Source organism: Mytilus galloprovincialis, chromosome 6 (assembly GCF_965363235.1).
Source record: "Mytilus galloprovincialis chromosome 6, xbMytGall1.hap1.1, whole genome shotgun sequence".
Lineage (NCBI taxonomy): Eukaryota > Metazoa > Mollusca > Bivalvia > Mytilida > Mytilidae > Mytilus > Mytilus galloprovincialis.
The window spans coordinates 74,783,258-74,800,513 of NC_134843.1; the positions used below are offsets into that span (position 1 = coordinate 74,783,258).

General features: G+C 33.1%; 1 protein-coding gene across 2 annotated transcripts in view; it reads right to left on the minus strand.

Moving 5' to 3' along the window:
- LOC143080324 (uncharacterized) overlaps nucleotides 1-17,256 on the minus strand; it is a 213,538-nt gene that overhangs the window by 43,526 nt on the left and 152,756 nt on the right. The window lies entirely within an intron of this gene.

Here is a 17,256-nt window from a genome sequence, read left to right on the forward strand (position 1 = left end):
TATGTCAGTATACAAAGAAGGAGATGCGGTATAATTGCCAATATGACAACTGATTTTATATGTTTTGAAATATCTTCTACTCTTGTCTCATGTCTTTCATCCCACTTCATATTGACTTCTCTCTGCCTAATTATATTGGTTCCGATGGTGACTGAGTGATATTACATTATGGAAGTCATTTTTCTTTAATTTCTTGTATGTTTTTATTAAATAGTATTCTTTTAAAGAGTCATTGCATTTAAAATGATATGCATTGCTCAGAATTTTCCGTGGTATGAAATATTGTTATTTTCTAATCAGTTTTTGCTGATATATGATGTTGGGCTACTGCCACAAACTTGTTCATGCTCTTTACTGTCCTGAAATAATCTATAATTATTCAACAGTGATTCATTATATGTAATAGAAATTACTTACTAGGTATATCAAAAGGGCAATATGCCAATTATTTGGTCTTATTGCCATATGACCAAAAAGAGCAGATTCCTCCAGGGAAGAAAACGCGCCAAAGGGGGAGATAATGCTCTTTAAAAAAATCTGCCGTACCGATGAAAAAAAATAATGTTATTTTTTTACCAGGCAATAAGTATGCTTCAAATTGGTGTACACAAATAATCATCTTCTGTTAGATAAGGGAAAGCTGCAGAGTCACTACAGTTTTGGCACAAGTCTGTTTTATCCAGGTTTTTGTTATAAAAAGTGGTAAAATTAGAAAATGTTAGTATTGTCGCCTATGGCAGAATAAATACTACCGTTTTCCCTATAAGTGAAAACCCATCCAAAAACATATTTTATTCAATTTATTGGAATATTATCACTCGTTTTTTCCATGAAAAAACTTTTGTTTTCATTGACTTTTGTGTGTTTTTTTTTTTTTTTTTTTTGCTTTCAATAATTAAAAATAATCGATCGTCTTTCCTGCAAAAAACATTTCCGTTGGTTCCGAAACTAGAAATCGCTGAAAACTGAGTAATAAGAAAAAATCTCTGAATAAAATCTTTCGAAATTTGTACCTGTTTGTTTGCTTCACAAATTCTTTTATCAGATCCAATGAAAAGAGCAGATAAAAGTAGAGAATAGGAGGTGAATCTCTAGCTGGCATCCTGATTGGTCCAGATGCAGCTCCGTGAAATGGCGTGTCCTGCTCTGCCTCTGGTGGAAACACACGGAACCAAATTGGCTGATTTCCCGGTGCGGCCATTTTGGACAGCGTCGCTTGTCGTAGGTTTGGTTGTGACGTCACATACTTTGTGACGTTAAAGCAAATTCAAAACTTGGGCTGGGCCGATCTTTGGCACTCAAAGGGAGCATAACAAGATCGGCCAAATCGGCCCTATGGCACATAGGAGGTTAAGGAATCGGAAATCACAGACAAACAGTCAAGTAAGTCATTGCTAAACCCAAATGCACACGAGTTTATTAATTTAACAAATCATCAAGAAAGTCAGCCACAGCCCAGTTTCATGCACGCAAATACATCAGCGTCCGTTTTTTCAAACTCCAGCATGTACCACATACTTCCCAAATTAAATTTACCAACGTTCGGTGGGAATATGTTAGAATGGCAACGCTTTTGGGATTCGTTTAGTGCTGCCGTACACGATAACCTGTCTTTAAACGATGTACAGAAATTTAATTACTTGAAATCTCAACTGTTCGGAGAAGCCACCCAATGCATAGAAGGTCTACAAATAACTAACACAAATTACGGACAAGCATTACATGTAATGAAACAAAGATTCCGTCAACCACACAAGATAGTACAAACATAAATGCAGAGTTTAATCAGCCTTCCCAGTCCAACGCCAAATATTACACATTTGAAAAAATTCTACGACAGCATGGAAAACTACATCCGTGGTCTTGAAAGTATAGGGGAGTCTCACGAGTCGTTCGGAAGCCTTTTAGTGCCCATAATATTAAATAAACTACCCGGGAATATACGAGAAAACATGGTACGTGCCCACGGAGGCGACCACTGGAACTTGCCGTCGTTACGGCAAGCTATTCAACATGAGATAACGATTAAGGAAGCGGGTCAGTCATTAAACGGTGATGATATAGAGCCAAATTACACACCCACATCAGCATTCCTTACGGGTACAAATCGCAACTACGCTAATCAAAAAGGGAAAAGAGACATAACCAAGAAGCCGTGCATCTTTTGTCAAGGAGTTCACGCTCCATTAGCTTGTAAAAATGTAATGGAAATTGAAGATCGAAAAAGAATTGTTAAAGAAAAACAGGCATGTTTTAATTGCTTAGGAAATCACAGAGTTGCCGATTGCAAATCCGATAAAACGTGTAAAAACTGTAATAAACGACACCATACTAGTATTTGTTCAAAGAATGAAACTCACTTGTATACCAAGTCTAAAGATAGCAGTATATCAAAACCAGATACCGATGCCGCAGTCGAAAGCATGCATTCATCCACATCAACGGTTAGATCGCAGGTATTGTTGAAAACCGCTATAGCACCTATCACGTATGACAAGACACATTTTAACACCGCCAATATAGTATTCGACGAAGGAGCCCAGCGAAGCTTTATCACTCAAGAGATGGCCGATTTATTGAACCTGAGACCACATAGGAAAGAAGCGATAACGATATCCGGTTTTGGTGAATCCAACAAGAAGGTGAGAAATTTACAAATTGCTACTAAATGTATCTATATAAAAGGTCTAACGAATACGCTTATCCCTATTGAAGTTCTTATAGGACCACAGATTGCTTATCCGATACATACATACGCAAGGAACCAGTCGAGTTTTCCGCATTTAAATGGATTGAAGTTAGCCCACCCAGCTTTACAAGACGAGGATTTTGAGATATCAGTCTTAGTTGGCGCCGATTATTATTGGGATATAGTTGGAGACAGAGTAATTAGAGGTCCCGGACCAACCGCTGTACAGTCCAAAGTAGGATACTTGCTATCAGGACCTATACAATTGAACACTAACAGTAATAATCAATCAACGTCATCGATTATGAATATTTTGACCCCACACAGACTAGAAGAATGTGAAATACATAAATTTTGGGAAATCGAATCCATAGGAACAGAAAATGACAGTGAAGTGAAAGCGAAAACGGACTTACAAGAAATGACCACTTAACAAGAGAATAATATTCATTTGAAAGCCAATAGGTACATCGCCAAGTTCCCATGGAAACAGGAACATCCGGAGTTGCCTAGCAACGAAATGATTGCCAGAAAGAGAACATACAACGTGATAAACCGACTTGCTAAAGAACCAGATATGCTTATTATTATGATACACGGTAACATTTGCCTAATCACATGTGCTTGTATTCGTGCCGTACACCTAGAACTTGTTACAGATATGACAATCGAATCATTCAAATTAGCGTTCAGACGATTCGTAAGTAGGAGAGGAATTCCCAGTACTGTGTATCCAGACAATGCACCAACTTTTGTTTCTGCTTCACAAGATATTCCGAAGGAAATGAACATTCAGATTAATTGGAAATTTATTCCGAAAGCAGCACCGTGGTACGGTGGATGGTGGGAGAGACTAGTTGGAATTACGAAAACGACATTAAAAAAGTGCTCGGGAAATCACAAGTAAATTCTGATGTATTACGAACAACTTTGATAGAAATTGAACGTGTAATCAACGATCGTCCGATTACATATGTGTCGTCCGACATCCGAGATCCAGAGCCGCTAACGCCGTCACATCTACTTCAGGGAAGAAGATTATCGCAAGAGAACAATTCTGATTCAGAGGTCCATTATTCAAATTTTGATTTTACAGATGCAAACAAACGTTACGCCCATAAAGTAACTTTAATTGAACACTTTGCAAAACGATGGAGAAAGAATATCGGATTAAGAGAATTTCATCGCGTCGCCGGCGACCAAAGCGCACATGTGAAAATCGGTTCCGTCGTACAAATCATAGACAATTCACCATGCAGACATGGAAACTAGCAGTTATAGAAGATTTGATCACCGGGAATGATGGAGTATAGAGAGCAGTCAAACTTCGGACATCAAATGGACTCATTACCACGAGACCAATTGTGAAACTGGTGCCATTAGAAATATGAACTTTAATTGTTAAAAGTGTTTTTTTCAGTACCCTTTTTTTTTAACAATACATGAACAGTAATTGCATTTTGCGGCCCCCAGAATGTTGTGAATTAGTTATAGTTTCAGTTTAGCAAATGTTTAGTATTTTATACTCTCTTATTTGCTTAACGTTTTACCGCCATTTACGTAACATTAGGCCCGCAACGTCGTCACTTGCCGACGTCTCTGTATAACGTTACGCACGTTATTGCGACAATACTGTGTATTCAACAAGTCCACCCTTATAAACAGCTTTTCTATAAATTCAGAACAGTTAAGATATATAAAACTTATATCCATAGACTAGACAGGTAAATACTATTTCGAAAAAAAGTGCAAATTGTTTTATCATACTTTACTGTAGTCTAAAATAAGGAGAACATATTGACAAAACGTAAAAAATATGCGTGTCAGACGTAACAGACTATACGCATGATAACTTTTGCAGGGGTGTTTGTGTTCTTCAAAACAGTGTTATATCCACGAAAATTCGAATGAATGATATGCTTTATATATAAAGTATTACAATATTACTGAATATGCGTTGATGTAACGAGTTATCAAAATTTATAGGTTTTAATATATAAGATTATATGATATTTCGTTTGTGTAAATTATGCTCACAAAAGTACATACATAGACCATATCAGAATCGATTTTTTGCAGCACTCACACTTCATATAAAAATGCAACGGCTTCTGGCAAATGTCTTGCAAGATGTCCAATGTCGGATTTTGCCGCTTTTTACAAATAAATTGGCATTTGCGACGCTATTCATTGAAAAATTAGATTAGTTGCATGCTACATAGTGCTTTTCCGTAATTGTGCGTTAACTTTGCAAAACAGCTACATAGTTTTTAATAATTTGCGTAGTCAAAACGACTTCGTTTTCAAAGAAATGAAATGTCTTGCAAGTTTGTCCACTGGACGATTTTCATACGTTTTCAACGTTGTCTATTCGGGGTACGCTATTTATGGTGGATCATCTGTATATTTCCTCAGACAGAATTTTCTTGATGGTCAGATACTATCAATAAGACCACAAAGTTTTAAAAAAAATCCGATGACTGGGGTTGTTCGTTTAGATGAGATTTTTAAGTTGAGAAAAAGTTAGTATCACGAGAGGATAAAAGAATCCTCTTTTTCAAATTTTCAAGTTTGGGAAGCGTAAAACTTCGATTTTTTATTTTATTTCTCTGCAATAAGATTCATAAGTATAGAACTTGAAAGTAAAAATGAAATTGGGCCTAAAGCGTGCCATTGGCTATATACACTTCTGCACATCATACAAAGCTTGTAAATATATGAGATGAATTATAATTAACCTTTATTTCTGACAATCGTTTCATTTTTTAATCTAATTGTACTGCTATTAGTAAATTGAATTTTATAAGCAAGACCCGTTTAACTTGTAATTCCCGACAAACTTTTTATAGTTAAGCAAAATATATATCTTTCTCCTTTTCGGATCTAAATGGGGAAACATTGCATTTTATTACGTTTTATGTCAATTGGTCTCTGGTAGAGAGTTGTCTCATTGGCACTCATCATACCGTATATATCTTCTCATTTCATATAGATTTATGCATTACCCAAATACGATATATTTTGTTGTTTGCTGCTTACGTTACTTTCAGTGGGAAATATTTCATGCATATTCAGTACAACTAGTCATTAAGAAGTATCCATACTGATATGCAAAACAAAAATTACAAGCGAAATAAAAAAAACTTATCCCAAATAATCATTAATCGCCTTAAAACGTAAAAATTTGACGTTACTATTTGAGACGCAATATCGTGCTTAACGTCTATATCTTAGACTCTAGTAAAGCATACGAAACATTGAAGACGCTTTTGTGTTTACTCGCCTTTATTATCGATACGTCCAAAACAGTTAGGTTGTTTGATGTCAATCATGGGAGGCTAAGGAAAGATTTTGGATAACTTAGAATGTTTCTCGATTGCTGTCCAATGATCACAGTTATCAGACTGCTTCTAGGGATGGATTCCGCTTTTTGAAAACTATTTTTGATGTTTTTGTGTTTATATTCCCTTCTTTTCAAATGTCCTTTGAGCTGCCCAAGACGTTGTTTTGCAGTGTCTTCAGAGGAGCATATTCGCCTTATTCTGAGAGCTTGACTGTATGGAATGCTCTTCGTGCAGTGTGGAGGATGGCAACTTTCAGGCGACAAGTATTGATGAGTATCTGTAGGTTTAGAGTATATATCTGTGTTTATTATACTTTCAGAGAGGGTACTAGATGTATCAAGGAAGTTTATGGTGGAATTGGATGTTTAATGGGTGAATTTGATGGTAGGGTGTTGATTATTAGCATTTGTTATAGAAGTTTGTGATTCTTGGTCTCCCTTGTCCCATTTCATGTCAACGTCATCAATGAATCGATACCAGGAAAGCGGTTTCTCGATGGAACACTCTAGCAATTGCTTTTCAACTTTACCCATGAATATATTGGCATAAGATGGAGCTATTTTTGTACCCATAGTAGTGCCATTTGTCTGTAAATAGACAATGCAAATGTTAATGCCTTATATATGCGTTATACTGCGTCAATTTGTAAAGGTGCTTATCCAATTCTTGCAATTGCAATATTATATGCATAAATATTTAGTAATCGGTTGCTGCGTGTACATTGGCACAAACTACCCTTATATTTAATCAGTTGATGCTTTTTTTTAATCCAACTCTGAACCCTTACATCTTCAAAGATTATTTGATATTGTTCAAAGGGGAATTATCCTGACATATTGATTGTCGCCCATATTAATTTTTTTTCTCTTCCATATGCATACAATAACTATTTAGTATTCTATTATATTTTATTATTATTTCCTTGACATAACAAACACCACAGTAAATAGTTATCAAAGGTACCAGGATTATAATTTAATAATCATCGATGAGATTTAAAAACCGCAAGGGTTCATAATTGAATAAATAAAGTATTTCTATGTCTAGTCCTTCTGTTTTTATGACAAATTTTGATATGAGAGTATTCTGTAGCATGTTGCACTGTTTGGCAAATTTTGTATGAAAGATATTATACAATAAAATTGAGAATGGAAATGGGGAATGTGCCAAAGAGACAACAACCCGACCATAGGAAAAAAAAAAAAAAAAACGACAGCAGAAGGTCACCAACAGGTCTTCAATGTAGCGAGAAATTCCCGCACCCGGAGGCGTCCTTCAACTGGCCCCTAAACAAATATATACTAGTTCAGTGATAATGAACGCCATACTAATTTCCAAATTGTACACAAGAAACTAAGATTAAAATAATACAAGACTAACAAAGGCCAGAGGCTCCTGACTTGGGACAGGCGCAAAAATGCGGCGGGGTTAAACATGTTTGTGAGATCTCAACCCTCCCCCTATACCTCTAGCCAATGTAGGTTTTGTTAGTTTTTGAGGTGAATACTGACACCTTTGTGCTTTGTAAAGAATATTTCCATAAAAAATTGGATGTGAAATACCTGAACGTATAAGAAGTCTGCATGTTGAGCTATATTTACGAATGATGTCCTTATACCGATGATAAAATTTAGTAAATGTTTTGACTAGTTTGTGATATCGAAAACCCTGGTGTAATAATTTTTCAGTAATACATAAATTTCTCTCGTTAAAATCTAAAACATTGTTACATACACGAGCGAATCGTACAAGTTGAGATATATTAACACCGTAAGATGGTGACAAGGGAACGTCACCATCTAAAAATGGATAATTAACAATAGGAAATGAAAAATCATCTCTTTTATCGTAAATTTTAGTATTCAGCTTTCCGTTAGTGATATAGATATCAAGATCGAGGAAAGGGTGTGGTCATTGTTAGTATAAGCTTTATTTAAAGTAAGTTCAACAGGATAAATTTCTTTAATATACATACTGAAGTCGTCATTATTGAGAGCCAAAATATCATCCAAATATCTAAAAGTATTATTAAATTTGTTTATCAGATGTTGTTTTGATGGGTATTTGTTTATTTTTGTCATAAATTGTAACTCATAGCAATACAAAAACAGGTCCGCAATAAGTGGTGCACAGTTAGTCCCCATTGGAATTCCGATAATCTGACGATATACGGAATCCCCAAAGCGAACAAAAATGTTATCTAGTAAAAATTCAAGGGCATATATAGTATCAAAGCATGTCCAATTGACATAGTTTTTTTGTTTATTGCTACTAAAAAATTACCTAAAAGAGTTTGAACATATATATTCACATTCTGACTTTTTAAATGCCCATTTAATTAGGTGTGTGAATTTTTTCTTAATGAGAGTGTGAGGCAATGTGGTATACAGGGTAGAAAAATCAAAACTTTGAACAGATTTAAAATCACCAATATAAGCATGCAATTTATCAAGTACTTCCAACGAGTTCTTGACACTCCAAAAGTAATTAATTCCACTATTTTCGAAGGCCTTATTTGAACAATTTATTATCAGGTTTTTAATTGTACCAAGTGTGCTGGTAAGAAGAATAGACAATTTAGTAGTGGAACAATGGCTTGAAGACGAAATAAATCCATATTTGTAAGGTGTTTTGTGTAGCTTCGGAAGCCAGTACATAGTTGGGACTTTCATTGTATTTGGCTCTGCTTGTAAAGCGGTAGCTAAAAGTTTATGTTTGTTACAGATGTCGTTTTCTGAAAATGGAGTCAGTTGGAATGTTGGTGAATTGGTGATTTCTTTTTTCAGAACCTCAATGTAAAATTTACGTTAAACAATATTAATATTATTAGCAGCTTTATCGGCCGGGACAAAAACAAATTTCTTGGCTAGTTCTTTTAGTTTATGTTTGATACGAGAAATAGGTTTTTTGTGGTTATTGTTAGTATTGACTTTTGATAAGGTTTATTCAATGATTTATCCACCTAAGAGATAGGACATTCACTGATACCAACTGCCGAGGTTGAATGTCATATCCCTGGGGTTGATTAATCATAGTATCAAAATTCAACAATTGTTTTATATATAATAGTCCAGTCAATCTAGCATAAATTTTACCCTAACCCGAAAGTAATTGCAACAGAAGATTTTTAAGTTTTAATCTTTAGCATTATACCCCAAATATACACAGAAAAAAATCCCATAAAATCTGATTTGAGGAAGACTAAAAATATCACCATTTAAAATTACTATGGAGATTTGAATTGAAAAGGGAGATAACTCTTGCAAAAAATAAAAATTGATACAAAATTATAACTTTACCGCATCTATTCATCAGAATGTACTGATTCTTGATTTTTTAGCCGTCTTTAGAGTATAACAAACATCTCTTAAGGTGTTTTCATATATTTTATCAAGCTACAATCTAGATTTCGTAATTCATTAGTTGACCATTTATTGAATTTTTCAACATGTCAAGGTAAAGAATCTCAAATTTAATAAAAATAATTAAGCATGTATTCTTCTTTTTGTGGTTTAAAGTTTCTTTAGATAAGTAAGTTGCAGAAAAATATAATATACAGATATAAACAATACCAAATTTTCACATTTCTTTTTCAAAATGGTTACAAAGCTTCAAATTTGCAATTTCTTTAATGAAAAATGCACACAAAAAAATAAAACTACCCATAACACTTCGGTTTTGTACAATTCATGAGCAGAAGATTATATAATTTAGTCAAATACAAACTTATAACCCCATCAAAGTATCCTACTTTACATAAATTTTAAGAAAAACAACCAAAAACTGACTGATTTTTTCAAGAGTTATCGATCCCCTTCCAATGTTATTTTCCATAGGAAATTAAAAATGCTGATTTTGAGTTTTCCTCAAGTTATATTTTATGGGACTTTTTTCTGTGTATATAAAGGGCATAATGCTATAGATTAGAACTAAAACATTTTCTGTTGCAATTAGTTTCAGGTCAAATCTTAGTTTGACTGGACTATTATTGTATGACTTTATATCCTTAACCAATTTTCTATTATTTGCTCAAATACTAGTACTTACTACATTTACAGCTTTTACATTAATGCTAGCAAGACAAATCTTTGTTTAGCTTGCTTGCTTTGTGTGTATCAAAGTTTGCTCAAGCATGGCAATTAAGATAGGCGGGGCTTCAGCTTGTATACATCATACTTAAATTTTATTGGACGTTACGTTGGAGGTTTAGGACACTTAATTTTAAAACATCACATGACAAATATTCTCACATGTTTCCTCACCTGTAAAAATACAATAATTGGTCATTGAAAGAAAAATATAAACTTAATATCGTTTTTTTTTATAACATATCAATCTATTAGTTCACTTGTTTCCGTGTCTGCCCTTTCATTTATGTAACTCAAGAAAAAATTCCAATAAATGGGTAACAATTGTATCGAAAAGAGAAAATCGAGTGCACCTTTTTTTTATGTTAGGGTGTGTTTGAGATGAATATTTTGTCTTGAAAACGTACAAAGGAAGAGTATTTGATACATCATCTCGCTTCAGATTCTATAATTTTTATATAGCAAAGCTACAGGTTGACTTTATAACATAAAAAAATCACAATACTAAAAGATGAAATGTAGGGGTCAAGTGAAATACCTATCCAATGAATCACAAAATCAGAGTAGGTGTGTTCGAATATCTATTTTACTAAAAATTATTTGACGACAATCTTTAAGTTGGATGATGAAAATGCATATCTTCGAAAAAATTTTGGTTTCCATTTCTACGATTGTGAAAATGAACTGCCGTAATGGGGAGATCATTTTGACGAAGTAGAATCCTGACTGTATTGTATATTTACAGGTAAGGAAACATGTGAGAATTTTTATCATGTGATGTTTTAAAATTTAGTGTCCTTAACCTCAAACATAACGTCCAATAAAATTTAAGTATGATGTATACAAGCTGAAACCCCGCCTATCTTAATTGCCATGCTTGAGCAAACATTGATACAAACAAAGCAAGCAAGCCAAACAAAGATTTGTCTTGCTAGCATTAATGTAAAAGCTGTAAAGCTTATCATTGTTCATCATTTGCTTTTGTCAATTTTCTTTAACTGAATATTTAATAAAACTTACAAAAAAAAATACACCAAATAAAATTGAGAATGGAAATGGGGAATGTACCAAAGAGACAACAACCCGGCCATAGAGCAGACAACAGCAGAAGGTCACCAACAGGTCTTCAATGCAACGAGAAATTCTCGCACCCGGGGGCATCCTTCAGCTGGCCCCTAAACAAATATATACTGGTTCAGTGATAATGAACACCATACTAAACTCCAAAATGTACACAAGCTAAAAGTTAAAAGAATACAAGACTAACAAAGGCAAGAGGCTCTTCACTTGGGACAGGCGCAAAAATGCGGCGGGGTTAAACATGTTTGTGAAACTCCCCCTATACCTCTAGCCAATGCAGAAAAGTAAACGCATAACAATACGCACATTAAAATTCAGTTCAAGAGAAGTCCGAGTCTCATGTTAGAAGATGTAACCAAAGAAAATAAACAAAATGACAATAATTATAGTATAACTAATCGCCGTATTTGAATATAAAAAATAAGACAACGCGTGACCGAACGACGCATGGATTAACCCTCTTGCTGCCAAAGGGACATTTATGGCTTCTACACACAAATCTTGTTGATTGTGTAGAACGTCAAAGGTCCATTGTAACGTCACAATACTCAAGGGCACTGACAACGTCAAAATACGGCGTCAAAAGGGCGATTTTGGCGGGAATGAGCAAACTGAATAAAATGCGTTAAAAGTATACTTTAAACGGATGTCAAGAAATGATACAGGATCATAAGCTTGTTAGTACTATAATACAAACTTATTTAACGCGTTTACTAATTATCTAGTTCGTCTTTTCATGTAAAATGTTGCATTCTTTCGAGAAATTTGTTTTACGGTTTTTTTTTTCGTACATCTATCAATCAGAATATCTCATATAAATCAAAAATCTTATCCCTGATAAATAATCATAAAAAAGGTAACTGTTATACTTGATTACGTTAAATATTAATATTCATTCACAATACACCGTACACGCTTTATTTAAAAGAACTGGATACTTTATTTAGGGCTCAAATACCACAATTGAAATCTCAGCTAGGATTTTTTTTTTGTAAAACTTAAAAGTACACACATGTTAACCGATGTACTTATAATGCCATACGATATTTCAATACATTTTAAACCTGTTTCATCATGGAAGCACTGCATGCCTTAAAAATGTTTATTTTTATTCGAAATGGGGATGTTAAATTAGTAGTAGACACAATGATTTCTATTCCTATCATATATATCATAGATATATCCTTTCCCAGTGGCAACCTCTTTTTTTTCTGGCATTCACCACAGATCTTTTACTTTGTATGACTCATTGAGCAATAGTTTTATTGAATATTGAATTTCAGACGTCCTTAATATTGCATGAAATATTTGCCACTGAACGTTGAGAAAAGAATAATTTATCAATTAACAGATTTAAAGATATTTCGTGTATGTCAATTACAGTGTGTACTTTATCATAGTAAATGAAACTGGTTTATTATTGATTCAGGTTTACTTGTAGACAATAGTCTCAGAGAATTTCTTTCCTCGTTTTTACTATGTTTTTTTTTTTAATTCGTATTCTCTAAAATTTTGAGCAATAAGTGATCAACAAAATTATAATAAACATGATTAAAAAATAAGCAAAATGAATATGGATAATAATTTTTATATAAAAAATATTTCCTCGCCTACCGAAACAAGGATTGAAATCATGATAATTTTAATCGGACACTATTGATACTTTACAACAAGAAGTAGTTCACAGAATCATAGAACAGCTGCTCGGAGATTTTATTTATTTTTATGAATTTGTACACGCTTTGTTTTTATTTTCATTTTCATTGAGTGCCGTTGTTTTGCCGTTTATATAATGATTTGAGAGATTTTTTACAGTATTTATACCAATTACCTAATAAAAAAACGAGACTAAATATTTTACTATTTTATAGGTGGTTAAGAATCATTTATGCATTTCACTTGACAAAGATAAAACAAAGTCGCCCTTAAAGCTAGTATAGCAATTGGTATATTATTTTCACTTTATTTTAAGACAAGAAAGATTAAAAAAAAATATATTCCAAGGTTAAAAGTTGTATTTGTAAATTATCTTGTATTAAAAACATCGTTTATGACAATCTTAGAGCATATTTAACTTCCGTAAAATTACTTATATACATCGTTTTCATAATTACGGCTACATTGACGCGGGAAAAATTATGGACGGCGGGAAAGCGCAGTTTTACAGATAGGCACAAGTTTTGCAACGTCACAGAAAAGAAACGTCAAGATGCTTTTGGCGCGACAAAGCAAGAAAAAAACTCGGCAGCAAGAGGTTAACTTAACCCTCTTGCTGCCGACCGTTTTTCAAGGTTGCATTTCATATGCCGGAAAATACGACAGCTCAACGTCTGTGACGTAACATGCCAAACAACGACGTCATTCGATATATGACGTCACGACAAAATGACCACTACATTTGGTACCAATTGGAGAAAAACATAACCCTGTTTATTCTTCCGTATTTTAATTGAAAGAGATACAGCATTGATAAGAAGCTTGCATAAATTTATCCATGGACATATGTGTCCCTCCGGCACTGCCGGTTTGGACATATGTGTCCCTCCGGCAGCAAGAGGGTTAATTAAACGAGTGCGCACAAGTTGTCTTATTTTTGATATTCAAATACGACGATTAGTTATTCTTTTTATTACATTAGCAAATGCCTTTTTTTTATGAAATTAATGTAGAAAATGTAAGGAACTATATCTTTTTCCTACGCATTGACAATTTGTTTTGATCCGACGTTATCGACGTCTTGACAACGCCTATTGTTGTATGACGTCAGAGAGTGAAATAACCACGTTTATTTCACATGTGAACAGTTGGAAAGCAGGTCACGGTTTGACCCCAAGTTTATCAGCAACAATAGAGTCACGTGACCGTGAAAATTCAGTAAAAAAACGGATGAGACAAACCTCATTTTAACTCACTGAATACTATTGTCGTAATAAAAACTTATTGACCTAACTAATCTTGAGTATCCATAGTTTATTCTCGTCAAAGCTCACACATCAAATCAAAGTCCTTTATTTTTTATTTTATCTGCAAACTTGGAGTTTGGGTGAAAATTGTCAAGTCTCCTGAACGAAAAATCTAAATATTTACGAGGAAACTAAAAATGATGGGCTGAATTTAAATTTAATAAAGCATCTCATTAAGACAAACACTCGATATGAATATCTCGGCAATAGAATGTTGGATACGCAAACGTCAAATTGATTTCAAACCGAAGCGGTGGTTTTTATGCCGATTTGTGCAAGTGGTTATCTCCCCTTAATATCACCAGTCAAAAATAAAAACCCAGCAAAATGCATAAAAATTAAAAAAGGAGTTTACTTTACAAAAATTAGAAAGAAAATAAACGAAACTCGATTTATAACTATGTTATGATAATATAAAGAAGAGATACTTCCCCCTATTTTTCAGAGAAGGACTAAATGTAAATATTAAAAGACAAAATATTACTGCGTCTGCAGTAAAAAAAAAAAAAAAACAATTCAGAAATGTGGATAATGACACCTCACTTGTAAAATTAAAAACCTAGCTATATTGAAAGAAATTAGATCTGGCGGATGAAATATACTACATGCAGAATTTTTTTAAACACTTCTGATTATATTTAATGTCAATAAAACATAGTTTATACAATTTCAATAATCTTTCTAAAAATAGATATAATTATTAAATAAATAGTACTGATCATATATATTTTATATTCTATAAAGTGTGACCAAGAGTCTCAACAAATTTCTTCAAATTAAGAGAGCCTTTAAACTCATGCCTATGTTTCTTAGTTGAACAGTAAAATACAAAAAAGGGATTTATAAGTTTTATACCAAAAATATTGACAGAAATTCTGTAAAAAAAATATATGCTTTAAATAATAAGTGAAAGTGACACAATTTTGAATTTCAGAATCATTATTATTGTAAAATTAAACTATTAGATTAGCTTGCACAGTAGCCCTTTGTCTTATTTCTCAGGGTATTTTATAGATTATGAAAGTAAACTTTTTGGAAAAAATGGGGCTTCTTCTCTTCAGCAGGTTGCTGTATCAGCTTCTTTAAATAATTACATATTTATAAACAAAGTATTGTGTATATACTTTACCTGAATACTAGTAATAGGAAATGAAATGAAACTGGTGGGACAAATTTTGTGCATTTTACTTCAATAATGATCAAAGATGCTTATTATATAATAAATTTGACAAGAATTTGGCATTTAAATAAATTCAATTTTGTAAGAACACATCTCTATGAATAAACTTCTTGTTTGGCTGACTTGACTTGATAAGCTAGTTTTTGCTCTTATTACTATAAAATTGAGAATGGAAATATAGCTTACTAAGTAAAGAGATAATAATACTTGTAAGCAAGATTTTATTAACTGACCTTCATTTTCTTTTTTCATATGTTTTTTTCCTACAGAATTTTCTTTGCAATGCATTTTCTATTGCTATTTTTGTGCTTTTATCCATCCATACAGTATGCTATCAATAGTTTGTCAGATCTGTCAGAATTTTCCAAGACGTTTAGCTTTAAACGCAATAAAGAATATCTTTGTTAGTTGTTTCACTTTTCCAATGTGTAAATTTTTACTATGCACATGACCCTGACACATATTTTGTTATAAACGTTACATGACGTATGTTGAAAAAAGAAAACAATGTCACCGTCAATTTGTGTAGGGGATCAAAAGGGGTTTTAGTTACTTTAAAATACAAGTATCGTATGGAATTGTGAAAATCCACAACTTTTAATCAAAATTTCATTCATGTCTTTAATAAAATCAGTATTTTAGAGCACTTTGAAACAGGTACAATGAAAAGAAGCTAAACTTTACTGTTTTGAAGTAGAAACGTAGCTAAAACCAGATAAAAATTGACATGGCTGGTGGTCACTAAAATTGATGTATAAAAGTAAAAAATGATGGCTTCAAAACAGTGTATAAATTTGAAATAGGTTTCCCGGTTTCATTTAAGATTATAACCATTCTTTTCTGTATTTGGATACGCAAACGTCAAATTAGGAAAAATCGATTTTTTTGGCGAACAAAAAAGATGGCTAAATTTTTTTAGAACTGACAGGATAAAGGAATAGCAATAACAAGCTATTTTTTTTTAATGTTTGTATGTGGTAAAGACATTATATTGGTCACAAAACCTACAAATTTTAACATTTAATTGTAATAAAAGCATGAAAAGTTGCAAAAAATACTTTAAACGTCAATCTTTTAGCCGATTGATTTGGCGAACTTTTTGACGTTACGGACGACTGTAGCGCCACCTAATTAATTCCCCCTGCTATTGTTGCTGATAAAGCTTGACGACAACGGACGTTTCCAAGGACTTGCTTTCCAACTGTGAAATTATCGGTTTTTATTTAACTGGGAAATCAATGTAATTCATTGCAATCAATGTAATAATACATAAATAACAGACTACTAGCAGTTAACTGACATTCCAGCTCCGGACTTCAATTAAACTAATTGAAAAAATATGTCTTCATCATATAAACAACTGGTTTATTAATAATAAATGTGTTTAGTTCCGATGCAAAATGACTTGACAACAGTATCGTAACTATATCCCTTCTTAATAAGTATATTGAAAGGTTTTGTTAGCTTCCTGAGGTGAATACTGACATTTTTGTGCTTTTAAAGAATATTTCCATATAATATTGGATGTGAAATGATGTCCTTATACCGATGATAAAATTTAGTAAATGTTTTGACTAGTTTGTGATATCGAAAACCCTGGTGTAATAATTTTTCAGTAATACATAAATTTCTCGCGTTAAATTTTAAAACACTGTTACATACACGAGCGAATCGTACAAGTTGAGATATATAAACACCGTAAGATGGTGACAAGGGAACGTCACCATCTAAAAATGGATAATTAAAAACAAAAAAAGGAGAAAAATTACACCGAAAACAAGGGGGAAAAGAAAAAACCTAGGAATTTACATGACATCAAACACCAACGTCATTGACGTCATTGACGTTGCTTTGGAACATATATTTATAGATTCTACCACTGCATCGAGTGTAATACGATATTTATCCACTC